The sequence below is a fragment of the Phyllobates terribilis genome, unplaced genomic scaffold (assembly GCF_046119375.1).
Source record: "Phyllobates terribilis strain yellow unplaced genomic scaffold, ASM4611937v1 Scaffold_1__5_contigs__length_1240528914, whole genome shotgun sequence".
In the NCBI taxonomy this organism is placed as follows: domain Eukaryota; kingdom Metazoa; phylum Chordata; class Amphibia; order Anura; family Dendrobatidae; genus Phyllobates; species Phyllobates terribilis.
The window spans coordinates 512225055-512242168 of NW_027362761.1; the positions used below are offsets into that span (position 1 = coordinate 512225055).

Consider the following 17114-nt stretch of genomic DNA (forward strand, 5'->3'; position numbering starts at 1 on the left):
TGTAACAGGATTCTATTTCATTGATCGCAGCATACATTTAAATAACAAAAACACACAAAACAAAAAGAATAGTTAGCCTAATGGATAAATGACATGATCCTATGTTCACACGTTGCGTTTTTGCGGCAGGCAAAACCTGCTCTCTTCTTGGCAGTATAAAAGCTGCTTTAAAAAAAAAAAAAAAAAAAAAAGAAGAGGTTTTGCTGCGTTTTTGACGTATTTGTTACATTTTTCATGCTGATACAGCTTTTAATTTGCATTAAAAAACTAACAAAAAAAAAAACGCAATGTGTGAACATAGTGCACTGTAAGGCTATGAGGCACTACACACAAGATGGGAAACATGAACTCCAAACTCAAGGATATTGAAGGAATGGCAACCTGATGGGTTCTAATAGACCCCTAAATCAAAATGGCAAAAAGAAATTCTGCATCTAAATATTTTCTATTAAGCAAGAAAAAAAAAACCAAGAAAATTTATATAGAGGGCCACATCTAAGGAAATGTAAATGCTCCAAATTATCTAAAATAGTGAATTATTTGGGTGCTTTTCTGGTATAATAATTAGTAGGAAAAAAAAAACCCAAACAGTCCAGAACTAAGAAGCACACCAACAAATACAAGAGGACAAATAAGGAGTAGAAATTGTATTATTTAAAAAAATCCCCTCAACTCTCCAAATATAGAATGCAGTACTGGAAAAATTGCGCGTCTAGAACAAATAAATATGCATACAACAAATTACAAATGAAAAACATTAACTGGTCATGGGCCAATGAGAAAACAAAAATGGCAAAAAATATAATATTTTGCAAGTACTGAACAGCGGCTAAATATAAAAATGTGAAATTTAGACTGCGTTTGTGTTTAACCCTCTAAGCGGAAATAGTCACCAACTATGCAACACTGCAATCATGCAATCTTTGTGGTGGCAAAGGGGGCAAGTGCAGTTATGGGGGGGGGGACTGCTGTAAATTCAGAATAAGCATTTAAGAGAGTTTAAACAACCCTAGAAGTTACAAAGGGGCGTTTTCCATAGAGCCATATTCACACTGTCAATCAACAAGCATGGAGATTCAATGAAGGCACTTGAATAAATGAATGAATAACAATGGGAGAGTCCAGACTTCATTAGGTGCCAATAAAATGGTGATTGTTCACACTATGCAATCAGTGGAATGAGGAGTCTTTGCTGTTTAGGCACAATCCCTGCAGGGAAAATAAGCATAAAACAAAAAGGTCCTGTTAGGCTGCGTGCCCACGTTGCGGATTACAAGCGTTTTTGATGCGGAATTTCCGCAGCGGAAACGCTAGGTAATCCGCCTCCCATGGTCCCCAAGTGGATTCCGCAAGTTCTATGCACATGCTGCGGATTTTTCTGCAGCGTTTATGCTGCGTTCAAAAATCCGCAGCATGTCCATTAATTTTGCGTTTCCGCAAGCGGAATTGCCTTGAGCAATGCATAAAAAACGCAAGGCAATTCCGCATGTGGAAAACGCGCGATCAACGCACGAAAAACGCACGATAAACACGTGCGGAATTCCGCATGCGTTTTCCCGGGAGAGGACTTGCAGAAATGAAGCAGAAATTTTCTGCTTCATTTCTGCAACCTGGGCACATAGCCTTAAGGAAATGACCAAAATTCTGACTGAATTCACAGGTCATACCATTCCTACTTGCAAAATATTATATTATTGTTAGTTTTCTCATTGGCCAATGACCAGCTAAAGTTTTTCATGTACAATTTGATGTATGCACTATTTTTTTATATACACAATTTTTCCAGTAATGCATTTAACATTTGGAGAGTTGAGAAGATCATTTTTTTTTAAATAAAATTTATACTCATTCTTTATCCAAAAGGGAAAAAAAAGCGAAAAAGCAGGGGAAAGAGAATAAAAAAAAAAAAGGAGGGAGGGAAAGAGAAAAAGGCACTACAAGCTGTGGGCTGCAGGTCACCACCAGAGGTACACGATTATTTTTTACTCTATCTTCATATTGAAGTAATTGACTTCTAGGGATCCTTGTGGCTCTATTGGTCTGATCATCAATGGAGGTGTGGTGGTAGCCTTGGTTTAAGTGCTCAGAAAAACTGCCCAAAAACCATGTCCTACACACAAAGATGACTGGCTAAAAATAATATTTAAAGACCTTCCATTGCGATGCTGCAGACAACCTCCAAATTAAAGAAATATTGTGATAATAAATATTATTATTATTATTATTATTTAGGGTATGTGCACACGATGCAGAAATGAAGCAGAAAATTTCTGCATCATTTCTGCATCTCCCTGGCAGAAAAAACGCATGCAGATTGTGCATGCGTTTTTCCTGCAGAATACATGCGGATCCACATGCGTTTCCGCATGCAGATTGACAAGCGCTTTCCAGGCGATGTTAGCATCACCTGGAAAGTGCTTGATAACTAGGTCACACTATATAAATCCATGCAAACAGCATGGATTTATACAGTGTGAACCGAGAGCGTGTATATACTTACCTCCGATGGCCCGCGCTGTCCTGCTCAATCTGTTCTCCCGGCTGCCGGCAACTTTGAATTGAAAGACCTGCCGACGTCAGCGTCACGTGACCCGTCACATGACTCTGACGTCACCGCAGGTCCTACAACTCACTGCAAAGTGCCGGGAACCAAGCGGGAGCGCTGCGCGGGCCGACAGAAGGTAAGAATACATTATTTTTTATTTTATTCTTCTTTTTACAGCTTTTTTAATGGTACCTGGGTGTGGATGAGACTCTCCTCTCCTCCACACCCGGGTACCATCCGCACATTAGAACGCACCAATTACGCAAGTACAGATGCTGTCTTGCGGAATTGGCGCGTTCTAATGCAAGTCAATGGCGGCGAAATCGCCGCGTTTCCGCAAAATTAATTGACATGCTGCGGATTTTTGACCGCAGCGTTAACGCTGCGGAAAAATCCGCATCATGGGCACAGCACATGCGGATTTCCATTGGGGAACATTGCTTCCCTTCTACCATGCGTTTTTCATGCGTTTCCGCGGCGTTTACGCAACTGCAAAAACGCCGCGGAAACGCATGAAATACGCATCGTGTGAACACAGCCTAATAATCAGAAGTTCAATGCCCTTGGATACACCAAGAGGAAGCTATCCTTGCAATGTGAGGCACTCATGTAGAGACCAGACAGGAAACAGATCTGCAATGCACTTCAGGACGGAGGGTATGTGCCCATGATGCAGATTTTAAGCAGAAATTTCCTGAGCGTTTTTTCCTCTACCTGGCATAAAAAACGCATGCAGATTTTACATGCGTTTTTCTGCCATGGAGAAGCGTTTTTTCATGCGTTTTTTTCAAGCGCTTTTCCAAGCGATTTTGAGCATCACTTGGAAAAGGGCTCGACAAGTTGGTCACACAATATAAATCCATGCAACTGGCATGGATTTATATTGTGTGACCGAGATTTCTGCTTAAAATACTGCACCTATAGTAAAAAAAATATATATATTTTTTAAATATATTACATATCTGAAAATATGTCTTATATTCTAGGTTCTTCAAAGTAGCCACCTTTTGCTTTGATGACTGCTTTGCACACTCTTGGCATTCTCTTGATGAGCTTCAAGAGGTAGTCACCAGAAATGGTCTTCCAACAGTCTTGAAGGAGTTCCCAGAGATGCTTAGCACTTGTTGGCCCTTTTGCCTTCACTCTGCGGTCCAGCTCACCCCAAACCATCTCGATTGGGTTCAGGTCTGGTGACAGTGGAGGCCAGGTCATCTGGCGTAGCACCCCATCACTCTCCTTTTTGGTCAAATAGCCCTTACACAGCCTGCAGGTGTGTTTGGGGTCATTGTTCTGTTGAAAAATAAATGATGGTCCAACTAAACGCAAACCGGATGGAATAGCATGCCGCTGCAAGATGCTGTGGTAGCCATGCTGGTTCAGTATGCCTTCAATTTTGAATAAATCCCCAACAGTGTCACCAGCAAAGCACCCCCACACCATCACACCTCCTCCTCCATGCTTCACGGTGGGAACCAGGCATGTAGAGTCCATCCGTTCACCTTTTCTGCGTCACACAAAGACACGGTGGTTGGAACCAAAGATCTCAAATTTGGACTCATCAGACCAAAGCACAGATTTCCACTGGTCTAATGTCCATTCCTTGTGTTCTTTAGCCCAAACAAGTCTCTTCTGCTTGTTGCCTGTCCTTAGCAGTGGTTTCCTAACAACTATTTTACCATGAAGGCCTGCTGCACAAAGTCTCCTCTTAACAGTTGTTGAAGAGATGTGTCTGCTGCTAGAACTCTGTGTGGCATTGACCTGGTCTCTAATCTGAGCTGATGTTAACCTGCGATTTCTGAGGCTGGTGACTCGGATAAACTTATCCTCAGAAGCAGAGGTGACTCTCGGTCTTCCTTTCCTGGGGCGGTCCTCATGTGAGCCAGTTTCTTTGTAGCGCTTGATGGTTTTTGCAACTGCACTTGGGGACACTTTCAAAGTTTTCCCAATTTTTCGCACTGACTGACCTTCATTTCTTAAAGTAATGATGGCCACTCGTTTTTCTTTACTTAGTCCTACTGAATAGACTGTTAGAATTTGTTTTATGGCAACAAAAAAAGCAGCTATCAGCTGTGTATCCGCCAGACTTCTGCACAACACAACTGATGGTCCCAACCCCATTTATAAGGCAAGAAATCCCACTTATTAAACCTGACAGGGCACACCTGTGAAGTGAAAACCATTTCCGGTGACTACCTCTTGAAGCTCATCAAGAGAATGCCAAGAGTGTGCAAAGCAGTCATCAAAGCAAAAGGTGGCTACTTTGAAGAACCTAGAATATAAGACATATTTTCAGTTGTTTCACACTTTTTTGTTAAGTATATAATTCCACATGTGTTAATTCATAGTTTTGATGCCTTCAGTGTGAATGTACAATTTTCATAATCATGAAAATACAGAAAAATCTTTAAGTGAGAAGGTGTGTCCAAACTTTTGGTCTGTACTGCATATATATATTTGTTAGAAAAGTAAGAAATATAAAAAAAATATTCACACACCTATCCGGCAGCCCCCGGTCTGCTCCCGGCAGCGTCCACTCTCCTCGGCGGCCAGCGCTGTTCTGCCAGGACCTGCGGTGACATCATTTAGTCAGCTGATGGTGATGCGACCATCACCTGACCAAATGCCGTCACCGCAGGTCTTGCCCCAGTACACCCCGGGTCGCCGAGGAAAGAGGACGCTGCCGGGAGCAGACCGGGGGCTGATGGAGAGGTGTGTATGAATATTTTTTTCATTTTTTACTTTATACTTCTTTTTTAACTTGCAGGTACCATGGTACCCGGGTCGGATAAGAGTCTCCTCTTCTCCAGACCCGGGTACCATCCGCGCATTGAACAGCATAACATCCGCATGTATGCATGCGGATATTATGCGGTTCAATGCAAGTTAATGGCGGAGATTTTGCCGCAAAATAACACAATAAATTGTTGTGCTGCGGACTTTTCCATAATGATAATCCGCAGCGGAAATTTCCACAGCATGTGCACAGCATATGCGGCTTATCAGTGGGAAGCATGGCAGACATCTTAACAAGAGATTTTAATGCGTTTCCGCAGCGGAAATACCGCCGTGGAAACGCATTAAATCCGCATCGTGGGCACACAGCCGGACACTGACATTCTGTGAACCATTTGTCCAACTGGGGGTCTTTATGTTGGAGAAACAGGACAGAAACCGAGCAAGGATGAGGTCTCATCGTCACACGATTACAGACAAAAAAAACCATCAAGCTGTCGCTAAACATTTACAGTTCAGGACATAATCAATGTGAAAGTTGTTATATTAAAAGGCAACTTCAAAATCACAAAAACACAGATGGGTCTGTGAACAAAAATGTAGAGTTTTGATACCCTCCACACAGGACTAAATCTGTCACAAGGATTTATGACTAGTGTTGAGCCACCCCCGTAGTGTTCGGGTTCGGTTCGGTTCGTCGAACACCGGGATGTTCGAGGAACTGTTCGTCGAACACCTTAGAACACCGTCGAACACCGTTAAAACCAATGGCAGGCAAACAAAAACACATAGAAACACATAGAAAACACCTGCAAAGGTGTCCAAAAGCTGACAAACTGCTCAGAAGACACTCTGTTTAAAAAAGCCGGCCGGCAAATTCAGCAGCGGCATACACCGGTACCCGACAATTTAGACAAGAAGGAATAGAGCATCACACATAGATTAGATAGATAGAAACATGTCAGTCACACATATAAGAAGCACAGTGACAGTGTTGGTTACTGCATTTGTCATTTAGTGTAAAGGATTTATTAAAAAAAATATTAGTGTTTTCATGCACCGTCTCTTTAAAAAAGCCGGCCGGCAATTCAGCATCTGTACCCGACAATTTAGAACAGAAAGAATAGAGCATCACACATAGATTAGATAGATAGAAACATGTCAGTCACATATATATGAAGTACAGTGATAGTGTTGGTTACTGTACTTGTCATTTAGTATTAAAATAAAGGATTTATTATTAAAAAAATTGGCGTGGGGTTCCCCTTAATTTTAGGCTCTAGCGGAGGTTAAGCAGACGGCTGGGGCAGATGTTTGAAGCCTGGGAAGGGGGTAATACCCACGGAGCTTCCCAGGCTACTAATATCAGCCCCCAGCTGAATACATAGCCTTTACTAGCTATTAAAATGGGGGACCCCCCAAAAAAAATGACGTGGGGTCCCCCCTAATTTAATAGCTAGCAAAGGCTAGGCAGACAGCTGGGGGCTGATATTAATAGCCCAGGAAGGGAGCCATGAATATTGGCCCCCTCCCAGGCTAGAAACACCAGCCGTCAGCCGCCCCAGAAATGGCGCATTCATAGGATGCGCCAATTCTGGCACTTAGCCTCGCTCTTCCACGCTGCCCTGGTGCGGTGGCAGGGGGTAATAGGGTTGGGGTTGATGTCAGCTTATAATGCCAGCTGACATCAAGCCCAGGTTAGTAATGGAGAGGCGTCTATAAGACACCCCCATTACTAACCCCATAGTCAAAGTTAAAAAAAACACAAACACCCAGAATAAAGTCCTTTAATTGAAATAAAGACACAATCCTTTATTGTTCTAAATTAAACCATACCTACCATCACGCCCATTCCAGCTGAAGCCAACGATCTCCTGCAATAAAAGAAAAATAATAAAGCAACCTCATCCTTACCTTTCCATGGTTCCCACGACAGCTTCAGCTCTGCTACATCGAGATGACAGGCTGGACCGCAGCAGAACGCCGCCATCCAGCCTGTCATCCCGCAGACACTGAGAAGCGCAGGCTTGCTTGCGCTGCTCAGCGTCTCTCTGTGACGACATCCAGATGAGCCGAGTTCATGTCCAATGAACTCGGCTCACCTCATGCACGTCACTGACAGCGTGGGAAAATTCTCACGCTGAAGCGCTGATTGCAGGAGAATTTTCCCACGCTGTCAGTGACGTGCAGGAGGTGAGCTGAGTTCATTGGACATGAACTCGGCTCATCTGGATGTCGTCACAGAGAGACGCTGAGCAGCGCAAGCAAGCCTGCGCTTCTCAGTGTCTGCGGGATGACAGGCTGGATGGCGGCGTTCTGCTGCGGTCCAGCCTGTCATCTCGATGTAGCAGAGCTGAAGCTGTCGTGGGAACCATGGAAAGGTAAGGATGAGGTTGCTTTATTATTTTTCTTTTATTGCAGGAGATCGTTGGCTTCAGCTGGAATGGGTGTGATGGTAAGTATGGTTTAATTTAGAACAATAAAGAATTGTGTCTTTATTTCAATTAAAGGACTTTATTCTGGGTGTTGTGTTTTTTTTAAATACTTTACTAGAAATTCATGGCGGTCATGTCTAATACTGGCGTGACCCCATGAATTTTGGGCTTGGGGCCAGCTGATAATACCAAGCTGGCCCTAACCCCTTTATTACCCAGTGAGCCACCGCACCAGGGCCCTGGATGAGTTGGGTACAGCGCCAGAAGATGGCGCTTCTATGAACGCGCCATTTTCCGGGGTGGCTGCGGACTGCAATTTGTAGCGGGGGGGGGCCCAGAAAGCTTGGGCCTCCCTGCGCTGCAGATTCCAGCCCCCAGCTGCCTAGTTGTACCTGGCTGGACACAAAAATAGGGCGAAGCCCCACGTACTTTTTTTTTAATTATTTCATGAATTTCATGAAATAATTAAGAAAAAAAGGCCTTCCCTATATTGTTGTGTCCGGCCAGGTACAAATAGGCAGCTGGTGGTTGGGGGCAGCCCGTTCCTGCCTGCTGTACCTGGCTGGACACAAATATAGTGCGAAGCTCCACTTCAGTTTTTTAAATTATTTCAGGAAATTCATGAAATAATTTAAAAAAAATTGACGTGGGGCTTCGCACTATATTTGTGTCCAGCCAGGTACAGCAGGCAGGAACGGGCTGCCCCCAACCACCAGCTGCCTATTTGTACCTGGCCGGACACAACAATATAGGGAAGGCCTTTTTTTCTTAATTATTTCATGAAATTCATGAAATAATTAAAAAAAAAGTACGTGGGGCTTCGCCCTATTTTTGTGTCCAGCCAGGTACAACTAGGCAGCTGGGGGCTGGAATCTGCAGCGCAGGGAGACCCAAGCTTTCTGGGCCCCCCCCCCGCTACAAATTGCAGTCCGCAGCCACCCCGGAAAATGGCGCGTTCATAGAAGCGCCATCTTCTGGCGCTGTACCCAACTCATCCAGGGCCCTGGTGCGGTGGCTCACTGGGTAATAAAGGGGTTAGGGCCAGCTTGGCATTATCAGCTGGCCCTAAGCCCGAAATTCATGAGGTCACGCCAATATTAGACATGACCACCATGAATTTCTAGTAAAGTATTTAAAAAAAACACAACACCCAGAATAAAGTCCTTTAATTGAAATAAACACACAATTCTTTATTGTTCTAAATTAAACCATACTTACCATCACGCCCATTCCAGCTGAAGCCAACGATCTCCTGAAATAAAAGAAAAATAATAAAGCAACCTCATCCTTACCTTTCCATGGTTCCCATGACAGCTTCAGCTCTGCTACATCGAGATGACAGGCTGGACCGCAGCAGAACGCTGCCATCCAGCCTCTCATCCCGCAGACACTGAGAAGCGCAGGCTTGCTTGCGCTCCACAGTGTCTCTCTGTGAGGACATCCAGATGAGCTGAGTTAATGTCCAATGAACTCGGCTCACCTCATGCACGTCACTGACAGCGTGGGAAAATTCTCCTGCACTCAGCGCTTCAGCGTGGGAGAATTCTCACGCTGAAGCGCTGAGTGCAGGAGAATTCTCCCACGCTGTCAGTGAAGTGCAGGAGGTGAGCTGAGTTCATTGGACATGAGCTCACCTTATGCACGTCACTGACAGCGTGGGAGAATTCTCCTGCACTCACCGCTTCAGCGTGAGAATTTTCCCACGCTGTCAGTGACGTGCATGAGGTGAGCCGAGTTCATTGGACATGAACTCGGCTCATCTGGATGTCGTCACAGAGAGACGCTGAGCAGCGCAAGCAAGCCTGCGCTTCTCAGTGTCTGCGGGATGAGAGGCTAGATGGCAGCGTTCTGCTGCGGTCCAGCCTGTCATCTCGATGTAGCAGAGCTGAAGCTGTCGTGGGAACCATGGAAAGGTAAGGATGAGGTTGCTTTATTATTTTTCTTTTATTGCAGGAGATCGTTGGCTTCAGCTGGAATGGGCGTGACAGTAAGTATGGTTTAATTTAGAACAATAAAGAATTGTGTGTTTATTTCAATTAAAGGACTTTATTCTGGGTGTTTGTGTTTTTTTTAACTTTGACTATGGGGTTAGTAATGGGGGTGTCTTATAGACGCCTCTCCATTACTAACCTGGGCTTGATGTCAGCTGGCATTATAAGCTGACATCAACCCCAACCCTATTACCCCCTGCCACCGCACCAGGGCAGCGTGGAAGAGCGAGGCTAAGTGCCAGAATTGGCGCATCCTATGAATGCGCCATTTCTGGGGCGGCTGACGGCTGGTGTTTCTAGCCTGGGAGGGGGCCAATATTCATGGCTCCCTTCCTGGGCTATTAATATCAGCCCCCAGCTGTCTGCCTAGCCTTTGCTAGCTATTAAATTAGGGGGGACCCCACGTCATTTTTTTTGGGGTGTCCCCCATTTTAATAGCTAGTAAAGGCTATGTATTCAGCTGGGGGCTGATATTAGTAGCCTGGGAAGCTCCGTGGGTATTACCCCCTTCCCAGGCTTCAAACATCTGCCCCAGCCGTCTGCTTAACCTCCGCTAGAGCCTAAAATTAAGGGGAACCCCACGCCAATTTTTTTAATAATAAATCCTTTATTTTAATACTAAATGACAAGTACAGTAACCAACACTATCACTGTACTTCATATATATGTGACTGACATGTTTCTATCTATCTAATCTATGTGTGAAGCTCTATTCTGTCTGTTATAAATTGTCGGGTACCGCTGCTGAATTGCCGGCCGGCTTTTTTAAAGAGACAGTGCATGAAAACACTATTATTTTTTTTGATAAATCCTTTACGCTAAATGACAAGTACAGTAAGCAACACTTTCACTGTACTTCGTATATATGTGGCTGACATGTTTCTATCTATCTAATCTATGTGTGATGCCCTATTCTTTCGGTTCTAAATTGTCGGGTACAGGTGTATGCCGCTGCTGAATTGCCGGCTTTTCATGTTTCACTGTTGGCACTGTTCCCATCGATTTGGGCAACCACTGTAATGCCACAACCACCATGGCTGTGGCATTACAGTGAGTGGCAGACAATCCCTGCATGATTGGTGCTCTAAATAGCGCCAGACATGCAGGACACGCTTTTGGTGCACGAACAGTTATCGAACATAACCTCGAACAGCCGAATTTTTTGCAAATCGTTCGGGTTCGTGGAACAACTCAAACACCACCCAAAACAGCTCGAATTTGAGATTGGCGAACAGTTCTAGTCGAACACCGCTCATCTCTATTTATGACTTAAGGCCCCGTCACACTTAGCGCCGCTGCAGCGATCCCGACAATGATACGACCTGTCAGGGATCGTTGCTGCATCGCTATGTGATCACTGGTGAGCTGTCAAACAGGCAGGCTCACCAACGATCAGGGGAGCAGCGACATCGTGGAAAGGATCTTTCCACGATGTCCTGCTCCTGGTTACCAGCCTGCTGAAGCAGGAGCAGGCTGGTAACCATGATAAACATCGGGTTACTAGGGGCACACGCGCTCCTAGTAACCCGTTGTTTATCATGGTTACCACTCTGCTACGGTGAGCGGGAGGTTACAGCTCACTTTAGCAGGCTCGTAACCATGATAAACAACGGGTTACTAGGTGCGCGTGTGCCCCTAGTAACCCTATGTTTATCATGATTACCAGCCTGATCGCTGCTCCCGCTGGTCACACACAGCGATGTGTGCTGAGCAGCGGGAGGGCAACGACCTCACAGCAGGGGCCTGATCGCTGCAAAGTGTCACACATAGCGACATCGCTGGTGAGGTCGCTGTTGCGTCACCAAAACCGTGACACAGCAGTGATCTCGCTATGTGAGACGGGGGCTTTACTGTCTGTGGAGCAGGTTCCTCAGATTTTGTAGAGAGGGCATCAGGCCTCTGATCTTACATGGACCTTGGAACAATAAAACTTTCACACCACTTATCTGAGCTAATGAAGGATTCATTCTCTGAGCTCACCTGTTTTTTTTTTTTTTTTTTTAAGTGTCCATTTATTGTGTCACCTCTCTGCTCTGTGTGTGTATATATTTGTTTCTTCAGATACTTTGTTATACCATGTGTGATGGAGACTTGAGAAGTCTCGAAAGCTAGCTTTGCATCATCACTTACGGTATTTTATTTTCGTTAGGCATTAAAAAAAGGCATCATAACTACGAGAAGAACTATTTTTGTTTCTCCTACTGAGCACAATCTTTTCTCAACTGGCTAACATTTTGTGTTTCCTTTTAAGAAAATAAAAATCACATTGGAAAAGCAACATTTTTTGCAAGACCTAAAACAATAGGAGGCAAGGTAGCACATCGGCCATTGACATCAATAGAGAAGGGCCATAGTCCCACCGACCAGACCTCCACCGACCAGACCAGGCCGGGTATATGTAGATTGGCCATGTCTCCATGTTGGAAAACATCTTTAAAAGCATCTGGCCGGAAAACTCTGCTCCCCGAATTAATTTTCAATTAAACCTTGTGACTTTATTGTTACATTTTCAGCTTTATTAAACCGTCAGACGAAGACGCGTCCTCCGATAGCCGCGCCAATTACAGATTGCTTTCCAGTTGACAAGTATAATGACTCAGTGGTGGCACATGTGAAGGATACAGAGATTGTTTTGCATTACAGGTTACAAAAAAAAAAAAAAAAGTGGCTATTTTTTTCATTTAATTTGTCACTTATCTTTGTCTAAAGGAGACATCTAAATTGTAGCGGAGAAGCGAATGGGGCTTTTTAGTTTCAATATAATCCTCATATTTAAATGATCGGTAATGGCCCAGTGTTTGAGTGAGAATGCCATTGTCTTGCAGTGATCCCCACCGGTGACTTGTGACATTTGTATTCAGGTCCTATGTTCTCCATGTTGCTAAAGGGCTTCCAATTTCATCTCACAGCCAGGAGCGAGCAGAAAACACCAATTAACTTGCAGATCCCAATTGCTGACAAGAGTCAGCCCTCTTCTCAACGTCTGGCATCTGGTGGAGCTCCGATCTGAGCACAGACCCACGCAAGGGCACAAGATTAAAAGTAAAAAAAAAAAAAGAAGAATAAAGGCTTGTATTATACTGCAGGGCTGTCACCACTCGGTGCAGTCGGGGTTGGACCGAACGACTTATGGTTTCCTCTTCCAGTGATAATGTATCTATAAAGATGCATAGAATAATTATCCACTATATTTGTCATTTTATTCAGTGGTTTCTTATGAAACCTTAGATGGTAGTCAGCCGGACTCCTCCTACAGATGCACACAATGGGGAGAGGGTAGTCCGCCGCTGATAAACACTTGAATATGGGGATCTTTTGCCATACTTATAATGGCCGCCTTATTGGTTGTTGCTGATCATCCTCAGTTGCCACTTATTGACAATCCCAGACAGCAGCCAATGTCCTTCCCATATGGTGGCCAGGGCACACAAATATCAACTCATTAGATAGGAGGTGAAAAAAAGGATGTACGACTTTAGTAAAATATGGATGTTTCATAAACAGCGCCACACCTGTCTACAGGTTGTGTGGGGTATTGCAGCAAAGCTCCACTGAAGTATATAACTTGAGGGCCCAAAATGGTGCAGTTTTGGGAAAAAAACAGAAATGTTTTTGTAATCCTGAACAACCTGTTAGAATGATAGATTGGAGGGTAAGGACAGGAAAGTAAAACCTCTAATCAGTACGGGAGATAGGGGGAAAGCCACACATTGCATATATGTGCATGGGAGAGGACACGGGGCTGGTTTTACCCAGGTCATATATGGGGTCGTAATAATCTGACCACTATAAAACTCCCACTAATAATATTATTAATAAAATAAGTCAGATATAAATAAAATAAATACATATTAATAAAATAAGTAATAAATATTAAAAGGAAGAAAATTCACACAATTAAAGGGCCAGTATTAAAGGGCCAGTATTAAAGGGCCAGTATTAAAGGGCCCTTGCATATACATTTTCCTGTTACACATTATGCACTCACCGTGAATATCACATTTATATACATTATGCACAATGTATGACAACATGCTTTGTAAAAAGCCTATAATTTCCAATATAGATTATGGAAAGTATGTAAAATACAACAGACAACAACGGCTATGATTAGTCTGACAGCAATTGTTTCTCCGCTGAAATGAAACTGTAATTTCCTTGCCTATTTAGAGGAAAAAAACAAGCCAACATTTGCTGATTGTTCTTCCTTTCTGCAGTCTTGACAGAAGGCAGCGCACAGATCGAGAAGACGAATATCCTCTCTGCTGCAGTTTCCTGTCACAAATGTGCTGGATTACCTCCACAGGCCTGTCTCATTCTGGACATCTCTGCCACAAGCTGCCGCCTGTACAGCGATGTACCGTGGCATTCTGTGTGATTGGCACCCGTACCCTCGGAGGCGCAATGAGCAGGAGGGAAACCTTCACATTCTGGACATTTTACTGAAACTTTCTGGCTATATAGCTGTTGTGGACATATGGCCGAGATAATAACAGAGCAAGATGTGAGTCGCTTGGAAAGTGAAGTTCTGTTTTTATAATACACGCACAAGAGATTCGCTGCAGGAGGGGAGCACCATTACCAGCACTCTGGGTAGATCTCCCGTACTAGTCCTGGAGGCGGATTCTCAGGTCAGCGGCGATCATTGCACCAGTCACATGACACAATGGAGAGGGGAGAAGTTTTAGGACTAGTGTCTCAGCTATTTGGTAGCCCCATATGAGGTTACAATGTTATAACTTTTGTCAATTCTATCACATCTGGGGTCTGAACGCAAGTTTCTCATATACGTAGCAATAGGACCAGAAGGGGCTGACAGCAGACGGCAAGGATTACCAGTAACAAAACAAAGATGGGACATTTTGCACTAAATGTATGGTCCAAAAATGATCCAAAATATTAGTTTTCTTCCTCTAGGATCTCTATGCAACATTGGTATGAGCCTGGTGCAGAACCACTCGCAAGAAAAAACTCTAGTGAAGAGTTCAACAACCAACAGCTCCTGTAAAACTACAACTCCCAAAATGCTCTGACAGCCACAAAGGGAAAAAAATACTTAATTTAATGAAAACATGCCTCCGTTCTGATCTAGGCCATATCTCTGTGTATATGATATCACTCATACAGTGTAATATGGTAAATTACTACCAATAGTATTAATGAGAGATGAGCAATTCGATGTGCACAGCCGTGGTCCGGCGTCTAGCCCGGTCCTCCCTGGCAGATCCGTTTATCTTCTGTGCCCGACATACTTGACTAGCTTTTACTAGGCCCTACGTCTCTGGCTTTTACTAGGCCCTGTGCTGTTTTGACGTTGTGGGGCTTAGCAGACGTCCAAGCAGAAGTGAAGGCTGGATGCCATGCAAGATCGGACTGGACACTGGTCCAGGGGCAATGAAAAAGAATCCAACCACTAGTAACCTCCTCCATTGCATCTGCGTCACAAAATGACCATTATTAGAATGGAGTTATAGAGACATTTACTCACAAAAAAGAAAAAACACATTTTAGTTCACCTTCCCATCAGATACATCAGTAAGGTAGTCCTCCGGTGCATCTAGATGCAAAGGGCGGCTGTCATAATTGGCAGGTTACCTCCATGACAGCCAACATGGGAGAACTGTCCCGAGAGGTGGAGCGGCATTGAGGAATTACACAGCTGTGGTCTCAGACGTTCTCATGCCTTCTCCCCCATTTTAGAGCCCATTAGGTCTGCATAGAACATCCCCCACAGGACTGCGACGATGCAAAGAAAAAAATATTTACCACTGTATGCCGTGCTCCATCCCATGAGGCAACAATGTACACAATACAGAGGAAGCCAGTACATCTGGCTACGGCCCGGGCGGCACACAACAGTGACAAACCAAGCTGCCCAACACAAATCTGAGCACACTCAATCATACAACAACATTTTATACATTTAGTGGAGTTTAAAAAAAATTAATTTAAAGCCTCCAGATCGCAGCAACTTGCATAGACATCCTGTTGTTTTCTCCAGCTTTGGCCATGTTAACCAAGATATTACTGTCAAAATTACAGTTTAGGCCTCTCACATTACCACAGAAATAGCACAAGTTATTTTAGGGAAAGAGAAGTATCCATTAAGCATTAAACTGCGACAGATAGAGCTATACAGAGAGGTGGACAAATGCAGTCATGAGAAATGGAAGGAAAGGGAAAATGTAATTTATTTATTTTTTTACATATGGACACATCAAAATGTGACCTTTCCAGCTTTATATGCAGTTTGATAGGAGGGATCTTACGCCAGGTCATAACTAGACCGATGCAGTGGAGAGATATAAAAAAAGGAAAAAAAGATTTAATCCATATTCTAAATGAAACCAAGCCACAAACGGTTGTCAGGAGTCAAAGTGGATTCTGCAGCCAAAGGTGAATGAACCCCACTGAAAAGCCCTGGAACCGCATACAGATGAGCCACAAGTTGTACAGAACAAATCAGAGGGGTTGTCTCATATTTATAGAGGAATCTGTGATAGAGATCTAAGGCCACGTGCACACGTTGAGTATTTTAGGAGTTTTTTTTTACCTCAGTATTTATAAGCCAAAATCAGGAGTGAAACAATCAGAGGAAGAGTATAATACTGCACCACTTCTGCATTTGTCCCCCACCTCATGGTTTTGGCTTACAAATACTGAGGTAAAAAAGTCACCAAATACTCAATGTGTGAACATGGCCTGAGTCAGAGGTTCACCATGTAAACAAACAGCTAAAAAAATGAAAAAAAAATTTATATATATATATATATATATATATATATATATATATATATATATATATATATATATATATATATATATATCTTAAGTATGGGTGCCTTGTTAGTAGAGAGCTATTTATATCTATCTCACGAGTAAGGCACCCATACACAGACTAATGTTGGCCAAACCCTCTGATACCAACAGCATAATGTTTATGGGGGTGCAGGCCAACTGATGGTCAGGAGAGCGGTCTATCGGACATGTCTGATTTCGGACTGTCGATCACATAGTTCTCTCGGACATAAGGCTTCCTCGTAGGGAACACAGGAGCGCTTGCACAAATGTGTATGGGAGAGCCGGCTGAGACAACCATCGGCTGAAAAGATCAGCCAAAGCATCGCAGGGTGGAAGGTCATCAAAGGTGTATGGCCGGTTTAAGGAAAAATAGATCTAAGCTGATGTCACAGCAGTTGACAGGCCCGGGCAGGGGCAATACAAGGCACTAGAACAAGGGTGCACTAATTTTCTTCCACAGACAGTTGCTTAACTGTAATAATTACGGTAGGTAAAGTTTGGTGTAAGTAAAAAATAAGTTTAAAAAGTATTGTCTGAATAAATCACATATTGCCATGTCCACATGTTAGTCGTACAGAGCATAGATGGAAAGGGTTTGTCACACAGTGA

General features: G+C 43.7%; 1 protein-coding gene across 1 annotated transcript in view; it reads right to left on the reverse strand.

Annotated features, from left to right (window-relative positions):
• ZSWIM6 (zinc finger SWIM-type containing 6) overlaps window positions 1-17114 on the reverse strand; it is a 112752-nt gene that overhangs the window by 27163 nt on the left and 68475 nt on the right. The window lies entirely within an intron of this gene.